The sequence below is a fragment of the Schistocerca gregaria genome, chromosome 5 (assembly GCF_023897955.1).
Source record: "Schistocerca gregaria isolate iqSchGreg1 chromosome 5, iqSchGreg1.2, whole genome shotgun sequence".
Lineage (NCBI taxonomy): Eukaryota > Metazoa > Arthropoda > Insecta > Orthoptera > Acrididae > Schistocerca > Schistocerca gregaria.
Window position 1 is genome coordinate 639,899,794 of NC_064924.1, and position 8,246 is coordinate 639,908,039.

General features: G+C 51.4%; 1 non-coding gene across 1 annotated transcript; it reads right to left on the reverse strand.

Annotated features, from left to right (window-relative positions):
* Nucleotides 1-3,226: 3,226 nt before the first annotated feature.
* Trnas-cga (transfer RNA serine (anticodon CGA)) lies at nt 3,227-3,301 on the reverse strand. Its single transcript has one exon. It is a non-coding gene; the product is annotated as a tRNA-Ser (tRNA).
* Nucleotides 3,302-8,246: the final 4,945 nt, after the last annotated feature.

Genomic DNA, 8,246 nt, shown 5'->3' on the forward strand with positions numbered 1-8,246 from the left:
CGACTCACGTCCGGTACTCACAGCTTTACTTCTGCCAGTATCCGTCTCCTACCTTCCAAACTTTACAGAAGCTCTTCTGCGAACCTTGCAGAACTAGCACTCCTGAAAGAAAGGATACTGCGGAGACATGGCTTAGCCACAGCCTGGGGGATGTTTCCAGAATGAGATTTTCACTCTGCAGCGGAGTGTGTGCTGATATGAAACTTCCTGGCAGATTAAAACTGTGTGCCCAACCGAGACTCGAACTCGGGACCTTTGCCTTTCGCGGGCAAGTGCTCTACCAACTGAGCTACCGAAGCACGACTCACGTCCGGTACTCACAGCTTTACTTCTGCCAGTATCCGTCTCCTATCTTCCAAACTTTACAGAAGCTCTTCTGCGAACCTTGCAGAACTAGCACTCCTGAAAGAAAGGGATACTGCGGAGACATGGCTTAGCCACAGCCTGGGGGATGTTTCCAGAATGAGATTTTCACTCTGCAGCGGAGTGTGCGCTGATATGAAACTTCCTGGCATATTAAAACTGTGTGCCCGAGCGAGACTCGAACTCGGGACCTTTGCCTTTCGCGGGCAAGTGCTCTACCAACTGAGCTACCGAAGCACGACTCACGTCCGGTACTCACAGCTTTACTTCTGCCAGTATCCGTCTCCTACCTTCCAAACTTTACAGAAGCTCTTCTGCGAACCTTGCAGAACTAGCACTCCTGAAAGAAAGGATACTGCGGAGACATGGCTTAGCCACAGCCTGGGGGATGTTTCCAGAATGAGATTTTCACTCTGCAGCGGAGTGTGCGCTGATATGAAACTTCCTGGCAGATTAAAACTGTGTGCCCGACCGAGACTCGAACTCGGGACCTTTGCCTTTCGCGGGCAAGTGCTCTACCAACTGAGCTACCGAAGCACGACTCACGTCCGGTACTCTCACCTTTACTTCTGCCAGTATCCGTCTCCTACCTTCCAAACTTTACAGAAGCTCTTCTGCGAACCTTGCAGAACTAGCACTCCTGAAAGAAAGGATACTGCGGAGACATGGCTTAGCCACAGCCTGGGGGATGTTTCCAGAATGAGATTTTCACTCTGCAGCGGAGTGTGCGCTGATATGAAACTTCCTGGCAGATTAAAACTGTGTGCCCGACCGAGACTCGAACTCGGGACCTTTGCCTTTCGCGGGCAAGTGCTCTACCAACTGAGCTACCGAAGCACGACTCACGTCCGGTACTCACAGCTTTACTTCTGCCAGTATCCGTCTCCTACCTTCCAAACTTTACAGAAGCTCTTCTGCGAACCTTGCAGAACTAGCACTCCTGAAAGAAAGGATACTGCGGAGACATGGCTTAGCCACAGCCTGGGGGATGTTTCCAGAATGAGATTTTCACTCTGCAGCGGAGTGTGCGCTGATATGAAACTTCCTGGCAGATTAAAACTGTGTGCCCGAGCGAGACTCGAACTCGGGACCTTTGCCTTTCGCGGGCAAGTGCTCTACCAACTGAGCTACCGAAGCACGACTCACGTCCGGTACTCACAGCTTTACTTCTGCCAGTATCCGTCTCCTACCTTCCAAACTTTACAGAAGCTCTTCTGCGAACCTTGCAGAACTAGCACTCCTGAAAGAAAGGATACTGCGGAGACATGGCTTAGCCACAGCCTGGGGGATGTTTCCAGAATGAGATTTTCACTCTGCAGCGGAGTGTGCGCTGATATGAAACTTCCTGGCAGATTAAAACTGTGTGCCCGACCGAGAGTCGAACTCGGGACCTTTGCCTTTCGCGGGCAAGTGCTCTACCAACTTAGCTACCGAAGCACGACTCACGTCCGGTACTCACAGCTTTACTTCTGCCAGTATCCGTCTCCTACCTTCCAAACTTTACAGAAGCTCTTCTGCGAACCTTGCAGAACTAGCACTCCTGAAAGAAAGGATACTGCGGAGACATGGCTTAGCCACAGCCTGGGGGATGTTTCCAGAATGAGATTTTCACTCTGCAGCGGAGTGTGCGCTGATATGAAACTTCCTGGCAGATTAAAACTGTGTGCCCGACCGAGACTCGAACTCGGGACCTTTGCCTTTCGCGGGCAAGTGCTCTACCAACTGAGCTACTGAAGCACGACTCACGTCCGGTACTCACAGCTTTACTTCTGCCAGTATCCGTCTCCTACCTTCCAAACTTTACAGAAGCTCTTCTGCGAACCTTGCAGAACTAGCACTCCTGAAAGAAAGGATAGTGCGGAGACATGGCTTAGCCACAGCCTGGGGGATGTTTCCAGAATGAGATTTTCACTCTGCAGCGGAGTGTGCGCTGATATGAAACTTCCTGGCAGATTAAAACTGTGTGCCCGAGCGAGACTCGAACTCGGGACCTTTGCCTTTCGCGGGCAAGTGCTCTACCAACTGAGCTACCGAAGCACGACTCACGTCCGGTACTCACAGCTTTACTTCTGCCAGTATCCGTCTCCTACCTTCCAAACTTTACAGAAGCTCTTCTGCGAACCTTGCAGAACTAGCACTCCTGAAAGAAAGGATACTGCGGAGACATGGCTTAGCCACAGCCTGGGGGATGTTTCCAGAATGAGATTTTCACTCTGCAGCGGAGTGTGCGCTGATATGAAACTTCCTGGCAGATTAAAACTGTGTGCCCGACCGAGAGTCGAACTCGGGACCTTTGCCTTTCGCGGGCAAGTGCTCTACCAACTTAGCTACCGAAGCACGACTCACGTCCGGTACTCACAGCTTTACTTCTGCCAGTATCCGTCTCCTACCTTCCAAACTTTACAGAAGCTCTTCTGCGAACCTTGCAGAACTAGCACTCCTGAAAGAAAGGATACTGCGGAGACATGGCTTAGCCACAGCCTGGGGGATGTTTCCAGAATGAGATTTTCACTCTGCAGCGGAGTGTGCGCTGATATGAAACTTCCTGGCAGATTAAAACTGTGTGCCCGACCGAGACTCGAACTCGGGACCTTTGCCTTTCGCGGGCAAGTGCTCTACCAACTGAGCTACTGAAGCACGACTCACGTCCGGTACTCACAGCTTTACTTCTGCCAGTATCCGTCTCCTACCTTCCAAACTTTACAGAAGCTCTTCTGCGAACCTTGCAGAACTAGCACTCCTGAAAGAAAGGATAGTGCGGAGACATGGCTTAGCCACAGCCTGGGGGATGTTTCCAGAATGAGATTTTCACTCTGCAGCGGAGTGTGCGCTGATATGAAACTTCCTGGCAGATTAAAACTGTGTGCCCGACCGAGACTCGAACTCGGGACCTTTGCCTTTCGCGGGCAAGTGCTCTACCAACTGAGCCACCGAAGCACGACTCACGTCCGGTACTCACAGCTTTACTTCTGCCAGTATCCGTCTCCTACCTTCCAAACTTTACAGAAGCCTTTCTGCGAACCTTGCAGAACTAGCACTCCTGAAAGAAAGGATACTGCGGAGACATGGCTTAGCCACAGCCTGGGGGATGTTTCCAGAATGAGATTTTCACTCTGCAGCGGAGTGTGTGCTGATATGAAACTTCCTGGCAGATTAAAACTGTGTGCCCAACCGAGACTCGAACTCGGGACCTTTGCCTTTCGCGGGCAAGTGCTCTACCAACTGAGCTACCGAAGCACGACTCACGTCCGGTACTCACAGCTTTACTTCTGCCAGTATCCGTCTCCTATCTTCCAAACTTTACAGAAGCTCTTCTGCGAACCTTGCAGAACTAGCACTCCTGAAAGAAAGGGATACTGCGGAGACATGGCTTAGCCACAGCCTGGGGGATGTTTCCAGAATGAGATTTTCACTCTGCAGCGGAGTGTGCGCTGATATGAAACTTCCTGGCATATTAAAACTGTGTGCCCGAGCGAGACTCGAACTCGGGACCTTTGCCTTTCGCGGGCAAGTGCTCTACCAACTGAGCTACCGAAGCACGACTCACGTCCGGTACTCACAGCTTTACTTCTGCCAGTATCCGTCTCCTACCTTCCAAACTTTACAGAAGCTCTTCTGCGAACCTTGCAGAACTAGCACTCCTGAAAGAAAGGATACTGCGGAGACATGGCTTAGCCACAGCCTGGGGGATGTTTCCAGAATGAGATTTTCACTCTGCAGCGGAGTGTGCGCTGATATGAAACTTCCTGGCAGATTAAAACTGTGTGCCCGACCGAGACTCGAACTCGGGACCTTTGCCTTTCGCGGGCAAGTGCTCTACCAACTGAGCTACCGAAGCACGACTCACGTCCGGTACTCTCACCTTTACTTCTGCCAGTATCCGTCTCCTACCTTCCAAACTTTACAGAAGCTCTTCTGCGAACCTTGCAGAACTAGCACTCCTGAAAGAAAGGATACTGCGGAGACATGGCTTAGCCACAGCCTGGGGGATGTTTCCAGAATGAGATTTTCACTCTGCAGCGGAGTGTGCGCTGATATGAAACTTCCTGGCAGATTAAAACTGTGTGCCCGACCGAGACTCGAACTCGGGACCTTTGCCTTTCGCGGGCAAGTGCTCTACCAACTGAGGTACTGAAGCACGACTCACGTCCGGTACTCACAGCTTTACTTCTGCCAGTATCCGTCTCCTACCTTCCAAACTTTACAGAAGCTCTTCTGCGAACCTTGCAGAACTAGCACTCCTGAAAGAAAGGATACTGCGGAGACATGGCTTAGCCACAGCCTGGGGGATGTTTCCAGAATGAGATTTTCACTCTGCAGCGGAGTGTGCGCTGATATGAAACTTCCTGGCAGATTAAAACTGTGTGCCCGACCGAGACTCGAACTCGGGACCTTTGCCTTTCGCGGGCAAGTGCTCTACCAACTGAGCTACCGAAGCACGACTCACGTCCGGTACTCACAGCTTTACTTCTGCCAGTATCCGTCTCCTACCTTCCAAACTTTACAGAAGCTCTTCTGCGAACCTTGCAGAACTAGCACTCCTGAAAGAAAGGATACTGCGGAGACATGGCTTAGCCACAGCCTGGGGGATGTTTCCAGAATGAGATTTTCACTCTGCAGCGGAGTGTGCGCTGATATGAAACTTCCTGGCAGATTAAAACTGTGTGCCCGACCGAGATTTCTGTAAAGTTTGGAAGGTAGGAGACGGATACTGGCAGAAGTAAAGCTGTGAGTACCAGACGTGAGTCGTGCTTCGGTAGCTCAGTTGGTAGAGCACTTGCCCGCGAAAGGCAAAGGTCCCGAGTTCGAGTCTCGGTCGGGCACACAGTTTTAATCTGCCAGGAAGTTTCATATCAGCGCACACTCCGCTGCAGAGTGAAAATCTCATTCTGGAAACATCCCCCAGGCTGTGGCTAAGCCATGTCTCCGCAGTATCCTTTCTTTCAGGAGTGCTAGTTCTGCAAGGTTCGCAGAAGAGCTTCTGTAAAGTTTGGAAGGTAGGAGACGGATACTGGCAGAAGTAAAGCTGTGAGTACCGGACGTGAGTCGTGCTTCGGTAGCTCAGTTGGTAGAGCACTTGCCCGCGAAAGGCAAAGGTCCCGAGTTCGAGTCTCGGTCGGGCACACAGTTTTAATCTGCCAGGAAGTTTCATTTCAGCGCACACTCCGCTGCAGAGTGAAAATCTCATTCTGGAAACATCCCCCAGGCTGTGGCTAAGCCATGTCTCCGCACTATCCTTTCTTTCAGGAGTGCTAGTTCTGCAAGGTTCGCAGAAGAGCTTCTGTAAAGTTTGGAAGGTAGGAGACGGATACTGGCAGAAGTAAAGCTGTGAGTACCGGACGTGAGTCGTGCTTCGGTAGCTCAGTTGGTAGAGCACTTGCCCGCGAAAGGCAAAGGTCCCGAGTTCGAGTCTCGGTCGGGCACACAGTTTTAATCTGCCAGGAAGTTTCATATCAGCGCACACTCCGCTGCAGAGTGAAAATCTCATTCTGGAAACATCCCCCAGGCTGTGGCTAAGCCATGTCTCCGCAGTATCCTTTCTTTCAGGAGTGCTAGTTCTGCAAGGTTCGCAGAAGAGCTTCTGTAAAGTTTGGAAGGTAGGAGACGGATACTGGCAGAAGTAAAGCTGTGAGTACCGGACGTGAGTCGTGCTTCGGTAGCTCAGTTGGTAGAGCACTTGCCCGCGAAAGGCAAAGGTCCCGAGTTCGAGTCTCGGTCGGGCACACAGTTTTAATCTGCCAGGAAGTTTCATATCAGCGCACACTCCGCTGCAGAGTGAAAATCTCATTCTGGAAATATCCCCCAGGCTGTGGCTAAGCCATGTCTCCGCAGTATCCTTTCTTTCAGGAGTGCTAGTTCTGCAAGGTTCGCAGAAGAGCTTCTGTAAAGTTTGGAAGGTAGGAGACGGATACTGGCAGACGTAAAGCTGTGAGTACCGGACGTGAGTCGTGCTTCGGTAGCTCAGTTGGTAGAGCACTTGCCCGCGAAAGGCAAAGGTCCCGAGTTCGAGTCTCGGTCGGGCACACAGTTTTAATCTGCCAGGAAGTTTCATATCAGCGCACACTCCACTGCAGAGTGAAAATCTCATTCTGGAAACATCCCCCAGGCTGTGGCTAAGCCATGTCTCCGCAGTATCCTTTCTTTCAGGAGTGCTAGTTCTGCAAGGTTCGCAGAAGAGCTTCTGTAAAGTTTGGAAGGTAGGAGACGGATACTGGCAGAAGTAAAGCTGTGAGTACCGGACGTGAGTCGTGCTTCGGTAGCTCAGTTGGTAGAGCACTTGCCCGCGAAAGGCAAAGGTCCCGAGTTCGAGTCTCGGTCGGGCACACAGTTTTAATCTGCCAGGAAGTTTCATATCAGCGCACACTCCGCTGCAGAGTGAAAATCTCATTCTGGAAACATCCCCCAGGCTGTGGCTAAGCCATGTCTCCGCAGTATCCTTTCTTTCAGGAGTGCTAGTTCTGCAAGGTTCGCAGAAGAGCTTCTGTAAAGTTTGGAAGGTAGGAGACGGATACTGGCAGAAGTAAAGCTGTGAGTACCGGACGTGAGTCGTGCTTCGGTAGCTCAGTTGGTAGAGCACTTGCCCGCGAAAGGCAAAGGTCCCGAGTTCGAGTCTCGGTCGGGCACACAGTTTTAATCTGCCAGGAAGTTTCATATCAGCGCACACTCCGCTGCAGAGTGAAAATCTCATTCTGGAAACATCCCCCAGGCTGTGGCTAAGCCATGTCTCCGCAGTATCCTTTCTTTCAGGAGTGCTAGTTCTGCAAGGTTCGCAGAAGAGCTTCTGTAAAGTTTGGAAGGTAGGAGACGGATACTGGCAGAAGTAAAGCTGTGAGTACCGGACGTGAGTCGTGCTTCGGTAGCTCAGTTGGTAGAGCACTTGCCCGCGAAAGGCAAAGGTCCCGAGTTCGAGTCTCGGTCGGGCACACAGTTTTAATCTGCCAGGAAGTTTCATATCAGCGCACACTCCACTGCAGAGTGAAAATCTCATTCTGGAAACATCCCCCAGGCTGTGGCTAAGCCATGTCTCCGCAGTATCCTTTCTTTCAGGAGTGCTAGTTCTGCAAGGTTCGCAGAAGAGCTTCTGTAAAGTTTGGAAGGTAGGAGACGGATACTGGCAGAAGTAAAGCTGTGAGTTCCGGACGTGAGTCGTGCTTCGGTAGCTCAGTTGGTAGAGCACTTGCCCGCGAAAGGCAAAGGTCCCGAGTTCGAGTCTCGGTCGGGCACACAGTTTTAATCTGCCAGGAAGTTTCATATCAGCGCACACTCCGCTGCAGAGTGAAAATCTCATTCTGGAAACATCCCCCAGGCTGTGGCTAAGCCATGTCTCCGCAGTATCCTTTCTTTCAGGAGTGCTAGTTCTGCAAGGTTAGCAGAAGAGCTTCTGTAAAGTTTGGAAGGTAGGAGACGGATACTGGCAGAAGTAAAGCTGTGAGTACCGGACGTGAGTCGTGCTTCGGTAGCTCAGTTGGTAGAGCACTTGCCCGCGAAAGGCAAAGGTCCCGAGTTCGAGTCTCGGTCGGGCACACAGTTTTAATCTGCCAGGAAGTTTCATATCAGCGCACACTCCGCTGCAGAGTGAAAATCTCATTCTGGAAACATCCCCCAGGCTGTGGCTAAGCCATGTCTCCGCAGTATCCTTTCTTTCAGGAGTGCTAGTTCTGCAAGGTTCGCAGAAGAGCTTCTGTAAAGTTTGGAAGGTAGGAGACAGATACTGGCAGAAGTAAAGCTGTGAGTACCGGACGTGAGTCGTGCTTCGGTAGCTCAGTTGGTAGAGCACTTGCCCGCGAAAGGCAAAGGTCCCGATTTCGAGTCTCGGTCGGGCACACAGTTTTAATCTGCCAGGAAGATTCATATCAGCGCACACTCCGCTGCAGAGTGAAAAT